Source organism: Artibeus jamaicensis, unplaced genomic scaffold (genome assembly GCF_021234435.1).
Source record: "Artibeus jamaicensis isolate MK-2021 breed Jamaican fruit bat unplaced genomic scaffold, CSHL_Jam_final scaffold_916, whole genome shotgun sequence".
Classification (NCBI taxonomy): domain Eukaryota; kingdom Metazoa; phylum Chordata; class Mammalia; order Chiroptera; family Phyllostomidae; genus Artibeus; species Artibeus jamaicensis.
Genome location: NW_026522059.1, coordinates 9052793 through 9065810, shown reverse-complemented (window position 1 = coordinate 9065810; position 13018 = coordinate 9052793).

The following is a 13018-nucleotide window of genomic DNA, read 5'->3' as shown; positions in this document are numbered from 1 at the left end:
AGGCGCAGCTGGACTAAGGAAGCTGAATGAAGGTCCCAAGGCCCATGTAGGAGCAACTTCTTGCTGCTTCTCCTCAAACATGGCTCTGAAGTTGCAGACATAAAACACCTTGAAACAATCCTTGCAGAAGGCGGCTTCCCCTCGGATCGCCCCACAGGTAGGACGTTCTTGCACTTCATACACTTCTGCTCTTGCCAGGCCAGAGTGGCAGTGGCCCCTTGTAGTCCTCACCAGATGATACACACACACACACACACACGAAATATACATTTGTGTAATATATAAAATGTTAATATAAATATAAAATATATGTGGCACCTGGCACATATTGTATATGTGTGTATATATAATATAAATATATAACAAAGGAAAAAATTATATGTGTATTTATTTTTTATTTTGTGTATAAAATATATATTTTTGTTTATAGGTAATATGTAGATTGCACATGTATACATATACTGGTGTAAAAAGAAAAAAGTGTTATTTCTAGAATTTCCCTCGTCTTGCTCAAGCACCCTCTTAACTACTGATGCTGAGGGTGATACAATATACTGAATGTTTGTGTCCCCCTCAAATTCATTTGTTGAAATTCTAACCCTCAAAGTGAGGGTATTAGGAGGTGGGGTCTTTGGGAGGTGACTAGGTCACGAGGAAGAGCCCTAATGAATGGGATTAGTGCCCTTAAAAAAGAGGTTCTAGAGGGATCCCCCACCCTTCTGCCTCCTGGGGATACAGCAACAAGGCTATCAGTCACAAATCAGGAAGTGGGCTCTCAGCAGACACTGAATGTGATGGAGGCTTGATCTTGGACTTGCAGCCTCTAGAAGTACCAGAAATAAATGTCTGTCGTTTATAAGTCACATAGACTACGACACTCTGTTACAGCAGCCCGAAGTAAGACAGGAGGGGGAGAAAGAAGACAAGTTTCTTTCTTTTTGTAACAGTCTCTTTCAGGTCAATAGGGCACTGATGAAAAGCTCAAACTCCCCTCAGGCCTGATGTTTTTTGACTTAGGGAGTCTCTTCTTTCTTCTCGGAGGACCCACACCCACTCACCCTGGCTGGACCTGTTTTCTGCATACTCTTTACCACACCCTGGTGTTCGTCTGAGCTCCGCCCCACCTTGTTCCTTTGACTTCAGAATCAAAGTCATTCTTCACTGTCAAGTCATGACGGAAACTCGTCAAATATAATTTTCCCCTGGAAATATTGTGATAAGTAGTATTTAGATTTCTAGGCTGGTGGCCAAAGGCTCATCTCCCCAACCATGTAACTGATATCTGGTAAAAAATTCTCTTTGAAAAATAATGTTATTGAATGAATAAATAAAACAAAAGAATATATTTTTCATTTTATTTTCTAAAGTATCACAGAGGAGAGTTGACTGCGTTAGGGGTATATAGTTATTAAATTTTAACAAACCTCCACAACCAGGATATGGGACGGTCATGGTACCCTCCCCAATCACCTTGTGATACCCCCTTAAAATAACATCTCCCATCCCTAAACCTCGCAACCATTAATCTGTTTTGTTCTCCATCACCATGATTTTGTCACTTCAAGGATAGTACTTAAATGAAATATTTTGAGGTTGGCTTTCCCCATTCATCATAATTCCATTAAGATCTATTCAAACTGATAAATGCATCACTAGTTTATTCCTGTTTGATTTTTGTGTAGCATTCCATTGTATGAGTATACTACAGTTTATTTATCTACTTGCCTATTGAAGAACACTTGTTTGTTTTTTTCCCAGTTGTTCGCAATTGGGAATAGAGCTGGTATAAACATTCATGTTCAGATTTTTGTGCCTATACAAGTTTTCATTTTTCAAAGGGAAATGCCCACGAGTGGAATTGCTGAGTTATATGATACATATATGTGTAACTTTATAAGAAACTGCTAAACTGTTTCCCAGAGTGCCTGTACCATTTTCCAATTTTACCAGCAATATACAAGAATTTCAGTTGTTCCAAATCCTCACTAGCATTTAGTATTACCCAGATTTTTTATTTTAGCCATTTTAATAAGCATGTACTGGCATCTTATGCTTTCAATTTACATTTCTCTAGTGACTAATTATAATGAACATTTTTTATATGTGTATTTGCAATATGTATAAATTCTTAAAGGAAGTGTGTCTTCTTTTGCTCTTTTCTTAAATTGGGTTTTTGTTTTCCTACTGAGCTTAGAGAATTCTTTATATATACATAGATAAGTCTCTTATCAGATATCTAATATGAAAACAGTTTGTTTCTACTCCATAGATTGTCTCTCTAACTACTTAATGTCTTTTGCAAAGCAAAAGTTTTTAATTTTAATGAAGTTCATTATTTTGACGAGTCAAGCTTTGATGTCACTTTAATGAACTCCAGTTCTCCTCTCATCTGTGGCTTCTAATGATAAATCTGTCATTTGACTTGCTCTCCTATAGGTAAGGCATCATTTCCCTCTGGCTGTTTTAAATATTGTTTGTTAATTTTATTCAGAAGTTTGATTATGATACACTAGAGTATGCATTTCTTTGGGTTTGTCCTGTATGGGTTTGCTTAGCTTCTTGAATCTGTATGTTTAAGTCTTTTCAGACTTGGGACATTTTCAGTCATGATTTCCTAGAATATTTTTTAGCGCTGTTACTTTTCCTCCTCTCTTTTTGGAATTCCAGAGACCTGAAGTTTAGAATTTTTAGTGCTACACATCCCTGTGACTCCATTACCTTGTTCAAACTCTTTTCTCTTTGTTGTTCAGATTGGATGATTCCTATTAATCTACCTTTAGATTAATAAACTATATATATATATATATATATATACACACATAGAGAGAGAGAGAGAGTTTATTCATATATACTTTGGTTATTGCACATTTTGTTTCTAACATTTCCACTTGAGTTTATGTCTTTTATTTCTTTGGTGAGACTTTCTATTTTTCCAGTTGTTTCAAGAATATTTGTTATTGCTGGCTGTAGAATTTTTAAACAATAGCTGCTTTTAAAGTTTTTTGTCAGAAAATTATAATATCTGTGTGTATTGGTTTGCTTAGACTGCCATAATAAACACCAGAGACTGGGCAACTTAAACAGCAAAAATGTACTTCCTCACAGTTCTGGAGGCTGCAAGTTCGAGATCAAGTTTGGGATCTTCCCAAGCCTCTTTCCTTGGCTTGCAGATCTTTGCTTTCTCACTGTGTCTCACAGGGCCTTTTTTGTGTTTCATGGGCATTTCTAGTGCCTCTCTGTGTGCCCATTTTTCCCTTTCTTTCTTATAAGGACACTACTCAGTTGCATTAGAACTGACTCCAATGGCCTCGTTTTAACTTAATCACCTTTTTGAAGCACCTGTCTCAAAATAGTCATATTCCGATATACTGGGGAATTGGGGCTTCAATGTATGAATTTGGAGGGAACGCAATTCAGCCCATAAAACTGTCATTTGTGGTTGCTGTCTGTTGATTGTCTTTTTTTTTTCTATGTGGATGGAAGGTTTCCTGGTTTTTGTATATGCTCTGTAATTTTGGATTGAATCCTGCATACTCTGTATGTTATGCTGTGAAACTCCTGGCCTCGTTTAAATCCCTTTGAACATATTGATGTATTTGTTTTATCAGATAGTTTATCTTAGTGGGTTCAGGCTGCAGGTTCCAACTCGCCTTCTGAGGGCTACATCTCCAACATCAGTTCAAGCTCTTAAAGCCTTTGCGGTTCCAACCAGATCTGCCGTGTGTATGTGCCACCCGGGGTCAGCCTGCTGTGTGGACAGTGGCCCGTCTGCATGCTCAGCTCTCGAATTCTTCGGTGTGCTCATTGGGACCACGTCAGTGCATGCACAGACTGGGGGCACACGAATGGGTTCATAAGCTCCTTTATGAGGTCAGTTTCTCAAGGTCCTTTCTCTTTGCTTTGTACTGGATTAGTACATGTTCCCCGAGGGTTCACCTTTTGTTCCTCTAGCTACAAAGCTGGGGCGTTTGTTAATCCTGCCCTGCCACACTTTTCTGTGATGATGTCCATGTTGGGTATTAATTGCTGGGAGGATACAGAGAGAGTAAGTATCGAGGGGTATCAGTATGTTTAGTTTTGACAGTAAAAGACACAAGAAAGAGGAAAGCTGTTGGTGCTTGAGTCCCCTTTCCAGGGAGAGTAGAAGCATGAGGTGAAAGCGTGCTTCATGTTACTCTTTGGTAACCATGAGGTGGCACTGTTGGCCGGAGGCAGCTTAGTGCTGTCCTCTAGGAAGTAAGTGCGCACATTCTAGAGATGTGCAAGAGTAGCTTGTGAGATGCCTGAACAAAATACTAGAACTTCAATTTCTATTTAGGTCTTATCTTAGAAAATAGAGATATATGGAGCTTTACTAGCAGTTTATATAAGGATCGTTACTGGCTCCATCGCTGAGTCAGTTAATTAGATGGTTCTGGGTACACGGCCTGCGGGAATACCGCGAGAAGGGCGGCAGGTCCGGAACTCAGAGCTCGGTGGTGGCTCCCTCGTTCACTCAGCCTCTCTGAATGCATGGTGACATGTGGCAGTTTACACGTCGTTGGTGAAATGGAATTACACACGAGATTACTGGTTTCACAAACTGTCTTAAAATATTTCCTGCAAAGAAACTGCAGGTCAGAATGAAACTAATAATTCAAGCTGAAAATAATAAAAAAATGGAAGAACCACATGCCCACCCCTCCTGGTTTTGACTCTTTTTCAGATATATACTGGGATAAAAACAATGGCTACTGTTGGTATATTATCTAATCGTGGTTTTTTGACAAATATACCCACTTACTTGATCCCTTTGAGGTAAAAATAATGTTTTTGACAATAAATGAGAAAATAACAGCTTTTGAAGGAAACTCATGCTTTGGAGAAAGAATTTTGAAAATATATGTTTAAAACTATTTTCATTATTAATGGAGTTTTGTTCCTGAAATGAAAACTAATATGTTTACTTATAAAACCCATATTTCATATTAACAAGGCTTTGAAACTGAATTTCTAATTTGTTTTAAAGCACCTCCAAATGAAAACTTTTAGTAGGTTTTTAAACTCATTTGTAAAGATTATAAATATTAAATACTATCCTTTAGTTTCTGTAAAAAGAGATTGGCATTGTGGAAGACAGAAATTTATAAACATAAAACAAGTGTTAACATAAAGTTAACTTAAAGTTGTTATTGAATGGGACCAAAAATAGGGACTAGGACTTATAATTAAAGCTAATATGATCACTTGTATATGAATATGCTTTTTCCTGTGGTTCTTTATGAAGTGTAGTTTTCAATGAGGCAGTCGTTAAAATGAAGAATCAGCCCTGGCTGGTGTAGCTCAGTGAATTGAGTGCGGGCCTGTGAACCAAAGGGTCACTGGTTTGATTCCCAGTCAGGGCATATCCCTGGGTTGTGGGCCAGGTGCATGAGAAGCAATCACACACTGATGTTTCTGTCCCTCTCTTTCTTCTTCCCCCACTCTCTAAAAATAAAAAAAATATTTTTTAAAAGTGGCTGTTTAAAAAAAGAAAAAGAATCAAAATAAATCTTCAACCAGGTTTACTAGATCAACTTTATTGCCAAAATTTGTATTCAGACTTTCAAAAGCAATGGAGCATATTCAATCATATTTTTGTTACTAAAAATGATGATAATATTTTTAGGTGGAGCAAAAAAAATTATATTATTAATCAGTAAACAAAAAAACTATTTAACTCATTTCTTATTTTCTTTAAATTTTATTTTTGGGTATTTTATAATAGACACAATCATAATAATTATATCTTGTACTTTATACATCTTACCATGTACTAATAGTGTTTTTGATGCTTTGTATATATTATTTTAACTTTTATAATAATCAGGAAGCTGAAGTACACATAAGTTAAAAAACTAACACAAGACCAATTAGCCAATAAGTGAAAGAATCAAGATTTATTAGCATAGTAGCACATATATTTAACTTATACATAAATTATTACATTTTTAAACCAATAAAAGACCAAAAGAAATATGGGATTAAAGTTGGAGATTATTTGTCTAAAGCTAATAGGCACAGTGGCCACATAAGAATGTGCTCACAGGGAACTCAACCCAATATTTAGTACCGCGTATTAGCACTTATAGCACACACATGATCCTACTTAATTCCCATAGTAACCTTTGGAGTAGTCATGTTAATCTCAAGAATGCAAGCGCACACTATAAAAAAATAATGTTTAATGGAGTCTGACAGACTTAAGTATAAAGTATAGCGTTTCTGTTCTCCACCTCTGTGATTTGGGCATTTCCAAACTTCTTTATTTTAAACAGCTGGAGGAAATGACAGAAGTGTGAAAGTCTGGGCTCCTGCAACTTTTAGAAGATGGGCAATTTCATCCTGGAATGGATTTGCTCTTGTTTTTATGGTACTGATAGGTGTTCACATGTCATAACACGAGACTGTGGCCTCACTTGTCTCAATGGTCGAGGAGATATTTGCCACAAGTAGAGAGGAGACTACAGCAGAGACTTGTTTTCATAAATGGTCAGTTTTGTAGCAAACACTTTTACAAAGGAAACTTTAGCTTTGGGGACTCTGATGAAAAACAGATAAAGATAACATCATTGTTGAGGCCTGAGAATGGATGTGTTCTTTAGTGTACTCAGCTTCCAAGTTGGAAAGAAAACCAAAGTGATCATTCTAGCAATCGCTAAGTATTGTAGATGGTTCAGAAATGGTGGAATGCCTTGCTTCTCAAGTTTGTCTAAGAAACCTTGTGCTCCTTCATTCCCCAGGGTACCATCTGCAGCTGCACCATGTAGGACGGCTCCCCAGTATTCCTGCATCCCAGCCAGCTGGGGAGGGGCGTGGGTAGGACTTGATAAGTGTAACTTGGAAGCTATGTGCAACACTTCTGTATGCATTCCTGTTGACAGAATTAACCATTACCTAAATTTGCTTTTTATTTCCGTCACTGTCATGTACAGATGTAAGTTGGTTGTCAGTTTCTTTTTTAAAAGGAAGACTGACAGACTGGCCATCACGAAACAGCTAGCTTAGTGTCCCATGCTGCTTATAGGTGATGTAGAACTGAGTTCTTGTTCATGTTCCTCGTTTTAGGTTTTGTATCTTAACAAACACAAAGCCTGGAGAATTTACTGTGACTCTTTAATGCATTTTGCTCTTTTCTCCATGTTTAGCTATGTTTTATGGCGTTTGAAAGAAAATGGCCCCTTTATAGCATTGGTTTCTACTTTTGTAATTGAAAATGTATTTCAGCTAAATTATAGAATAAATAGGTTTGAGTGAGCTAGCCTGGAAAACTTACAGCCACTGGCAATGTGGGGAGATGGCTTTGAATTCTTAAAAGGACCAGACACAGAAATGTACTTCTGTAAAGAAACGCACTCGAGAGTTGGGAACTGCTGAACACACTTAGGTTTACACGGATGAGATCACAGATGAGCTCTGGGACTTTTTCTCAGTGAGGCCTCACACAGCCCTTGGCAGCTTCCGCACACAGCCAGGGTCTGTGGGGGCCAACTCCGCTTGCTTCCTTTCTTTATTGTTTGTCAGGCACACTTCAAACGTTTAGCTTGTCATTCGGAAAGCTGTTTGGTTGGGAAGTTGTAGCTAGAGTACACGTAGAAGACCAGATAAGACTATCTTAAGATGTTTGAATTATAGGCTGGATTAATGATTGAGAGGCCATTAGTTTAATTTTATTAAATGTAACGGTAGCTTTCTGACCATAGAAAGAAAATTTCCAGAAAGACAATTTTACTTTTTTGAAATGACATGAAGTGGTTATATATCCTAACATTATAATAGCTGCTTACGGGATGATTGGGTTCTAGAGTTCTGGGTAAGTTTGTCAAGGGAGTTTTATAAAATGCTTTTAGCTATCATTTTTCCCCCCTTGCCCTAAGCACATGCTTAGCCTGAGAATTGGAAAATCTAGTACTGATTGCAGGATTTAACTCCAGTTCAGTCTCAGCCAGACAAGAGAGGTCTTGTACACATGCCTTGGACAAATATTTACTATATGCCCAGTAATAAAGTTCTCGAATAACGCACCAGGCCCTGCGACACAGATGTTGGACAGGAGTCACAAGCCACATCCTGAGTGAACCTGCTCTGTGCTGTGGGAGGCAGAGAGCAAATGGGACGCCACAAGAGGGGAGGAGGGCTGCCATTGGAGGACGACAGGGTGCTGTGGGAACTGAGTACAGGGACAGATGCCTTAGTCTATGGACCTAGAAAGCCTCCTGAAGGGAGGGTGAGTTGGGTTGGAACACTCCACAGGCAGGGAGAAGATTACATCATGTTTTATCCAAAGATAACCTCACTAGGGAGAGAGAGGAAGAGCAGAAGTTTATCCTAGCACCTATGACTTACCTGTGGGCGAACATATAGCATTGAATTTGGCACACATGCATCAGAAAACTTGCATCAACAAATGGTGAAGTTCTGGCAATACTGCCTAGGACAGGAAAAGGTTTTCTATTTGTTCCAAGGGATTAATGACCTAACATATTACCTTCTTCCAGATAAGAGTAATGTTTCTTAAGATTGCTTAGGAACTGGTCAGAGGTTCAGGGATTTATTTTAAGTTTTACAGAAAATCACTAGTGAATTGATTGGAATACAGCAACTATATGAGATCATAAAGTCAGAGTGTCGGAACCAATATGAACTCCAGAAGCAGTCTTGGCCATGTCTTCTATTTTAAATATAGGAAATAAATCTCCAAATATGTGTGTGTGCGTGTGTGTAAAATGAGTTGATAAAATTTAGAGTGTATGGCTTTGAAAAGGTCTTCTACCATCCAAGGGGGGGCGTTCACAACTTAGAAATAAAACAAAAATGGAGAGTTAGAATTTTAACCAAAGAAGTGCAAATCTGGAGAGAAATTGAATGTAGTGATTCTGGATTAAACACGGGGATGAATGAAGGAAAAGAATCCCTTCCTTTCTCAGAAGGCAGCATGGAATCAGGGCACTGCAGTGAACCCTCTTAAAACAACATAGAAACAGTTGACATTTCATCCCTTTATTCGCACAGTCATTTCTTGAGCAACTACTATGAGTTCAGCATTGAAGACACAGTGGTTACTGTTCTAGATAAGACAGGATTTATACTCTCAGGAAATATTTAGCCTAGTGGGAGGTGATAGTGGATAGAGATAGAATATTAAATTCTAGGACGGAGGGCTCTGTGCGAAACAGACAAATATCACTTCATCCCAACATGGAGGTATGTGTGTGTCAGGGTTTCCAGTGAAGGCTTCCCCAAGGAAGTCACATATTAAATGTCTGAAAGATGACTCATCATCAGATGAAAGCAGCCAGAATACAATGAGGGCTTCAGGTGCACAGAACAGCTCATGCAAAAAGCACAGAAGTCAAAGCATAACAAATTGGAAGCCGGGGAGGCACATAGTCAGTCAGTTGGAGCTAGGTTTAGGTTCTTCAGACAAATCAGACTTCCTGTTTCTTTGTAACAGGTCACCTCGCACAACCCCTGCCAGGATTTTAGCATAAAGCCATTCAACAGCGACTCTAAAATCATTTGTGTTAGTTTCCAAGTATTTGGCACTCTGCTTTCTAGAACCAGGAGTAAAATTACTGGTTCACTTGTGGTTAGGGGGACCATATGATTACTTCCTGTCACCGCGTTGTGAATGGAAGTCATGCATGTCACTCTCAGGTCAGCGTATTTAGCTGCCAGTGTAAGGTCCTCCAGAGCTTTCTTTCCTTTGGTCATGACAACACAGCAGTGTTCTTTATGGTGCCCTGGCATCATCCTGGGGCTCAGAGAGAGGCCCTGACTGGCACAGGGTTGACATGTACTATGAGTGATAAATGAATTTTCTTGTTGTAAGATGATTCTTTGTTCTTCACAGAGATGTGGGGGATGTTTGTTAAAGCAGCAAAACCTACCCCATTGTGACAAATACAAAATAGGAAACAAAAATTTTAATTAAATCTAATAATCATTTGCACTCTGTTAGGTGTTATGGATTTAAAGGCTAGAGAGGCCTGTGCTCTGTCTGCCAGGATCTTAGATATTGTGGGGGTGAGGGGGGGCGGGGACAGACTCACACTCAGATCAAGTGAATGTCCGGAGGTCAGGAGCAGCTCAGTGCCTTGTGGGGGCTCCTAGGAAGACCACGTGTTTTAGCCCAGAGGGGTATAGAAGGCGATGGAAGTGGAAACTTATTCTGGAAAGTTGTCTAGGAGAAAGCCAAGTTGAAAAGCTGTAAAAGGATGCTCTAGGACAATCCAAAGAGCAGGAGGAACAATACAGGGAGGTTAAGCCTACAGATTGTATGTTTGTGTCCCATTAAAACTCTTATGGTGGGACCTACTCCCAAGTGTGATGGTATCTACCAATGGGGCTGGAGCCCTCCCCTATGGGGTTAGTGGCCTAAGAAGAGGGACTGCAGAGAGATCTCTCACCCCTTCCGCTGTGTGAAGTTACAGTGAGAAGGTAGCCATGCATGAACCAGGGATCTGCTGGCACTATGATCTTAGGTTTCTCAGCCTGTAGAACTGTGCGAAACAAATAATCTGTTGTTCCTGAGGCACTCAGTCTATGGACTTCTGAATGGACTAAGATAGTTGTTTGTACTGGGGGATTTCTTGTAAAAGCCAAGTTGGGGCAAAAGAAAGAGAGAGAGGAAGAAAGGGAATGAGAGAGGAAAAGGAAGGAAGGGAGGGAGGGAGGGAGGGAGGGGGGAAGGAAAACAGAAATAAAACAAACACCCAACAGTCAAGCAAGTATAGCTGGCAGAAGGAACAATCTACAATTTCTTGGGAACTCTCCCTGGTAAGGACCAAGTGGAGTGACAGGCCAATGTCTGTCTTAGTCTCTGGGGAGGAAGTAGGGGACAGTGGCACGTTTACCTGAATATGTCTGTGCACACTTCTAGAGACCAGAGAGTTCTTAAAGCCAAGGTGTTTGACTGCACGTGCTTCCAAAGGCTCTTGAACAAGAAGAGAAACCTAATAGAATGAGAGCTTCCACCTACCACGTGGCTGTTCCAGTGGAGGGTCTGGTCGTGGTTATCTGGGCTTGGGGCAGAGTCCGCATTTAGAGCTCATTCACTTTTTCCTGAAACCTGTTCCTCTTCACCTCATTGCCGACTAGTAGTTATGCATCCAAATGCTAATTTTTCTTAATTAAATATATGACAGTTTTTCAAAATGATACTCTTTCCATCCTAATTAGATGTTAGTGATTCTGCTTTCTCTGCTAATTACCACATATCTTCCTTCCGAAGACTATATTTATATATAGAAAACTCTATATGTATTTATATGCACACATGCATATATGTGTGAACATATGTGTGTGCATATATACATATATCCATTAATAGCCTTTCTCTTCGGAGAATGCATCATTGATAAAAATACCGCTGCCTTGGGTTGGTGGTTTTCAATTTTAATTTCTGAGATTTTAATTTCAATCGCTTCTTCCATATTAGGCTGCTTTCATCTCACAAGAAATAAATTATATCCAGGTTTGGCCCTGTTCAATGGGGCATGACTACACGAGAATGGGTCTCTTCCTGAACAGAAAAAGAAAATTTCACAGAAAAATAAATAAATAAAACTCTGACCCACTAAACCTCAAATTATCTAAATCCATTTTCAACGAAAAGGTTGGTTGCTTGATAGAGATGATGACTCTGAAAGGAAAAATCCATTGAAAAAAATCCTATTTCCCATGCTGTAAGGTTAGGAGAATAAATTGCACTCTGGGGGAGGGGGCCGATGCTCCTTTCAATGTGTAATAAAGCAGGAGGCCGCATTTGAATTTTCTCATTAGGTCTCCTAGAGCGATCTCAGAAATATGTTGGCCTGTACACTGTAACTCTGCCTTGGCTCTCTGGTTGCAGGACTCACACAGTTTTTCATGCAGAAGAGTTAGAGTCTGGATTACTACTTGAACTGTCCAGCAGGAAGTTATCAGTTATTGTGTTGGGTTTCCTATGCCATAACATATTAAACAGATTTCTTATTTTCCCCAGAATATTAATAATCTGACTTGCTATTAGTCAAGGGCCTCCCCTCCAAACCAGTCTTTTCTTTTTCTTTTTCCTCTTGTTTGGTTTTTCCCACCTCAGGGATCCAGGGGGGTGCATCCATCACCCATGCATGGAAGGGGCTTTCTAGATGGGCATCTGATACTGACCAACTTGTTGGAGTCTGTGATATTCAGCCCAACTGTAGGGATCCCCAGGAGCAGAGCAGTGAAGTAAGCCAGAGAGAGTACAACACTCTTTTATTGAGTCCACAGATGAAAACTGAAAGCACTTGGAATGTTACAACAGACATGGCCCTGCCTTCATGTGCTATTCAGTCAGATGAGAGAGAGATTGAAAAAATAACTATCAAATCATTAATGAATTACAATTCTGAAAAGTTTTATGAGAGAGGAGTATGAGAAGCAAGGGGATTCAAAAAGATAGGTGTCCCACAGAGGCTTATAATTTGGTCCACTTTCCAACAGATCAAAAAACCTACTCATTCACCTGTTATTTAATGGAGGCAAAAAGAAACTGATTCAAAAACATTTCCTCCATTTCACTGGTGAAAAAGCAAACAAGCTCTTTGAAGGATGTGTGAGTGAGTCTATATGTTGGTGTGGGCAGGTGTGGTTTTATGGATGTGCTTTTGCAGGGAAGGGGTGTAGCATCCTGTCCAGAGTGACACACACTGAGTCAGAGGAGTAGAGACCTTGCAGTGATCTGCCTTTCATCTTCGATTGGGGTGGAATCTCAGTCTGGGTTCTGGGGGCACAACTTTCTTCCTATGCCATAACTAGGAAGTTTACAGAATACTTCCAAGCATCCTACGTAACTGAAGGCTTCCCTCTTTTATTTCTTGCTGTACCCATTGGGTCCGCATGACTGCGTGACTCCATATGACGTTGCTAGGGACTCCTGGCCATAACTGAATGAGAGTTTAGGGGGTGGTTGGAGATCATCTGAAAGTGGGGGTGGGAGAGAAGAGGTAAGAATGAAAGGAATACATTTGCATTG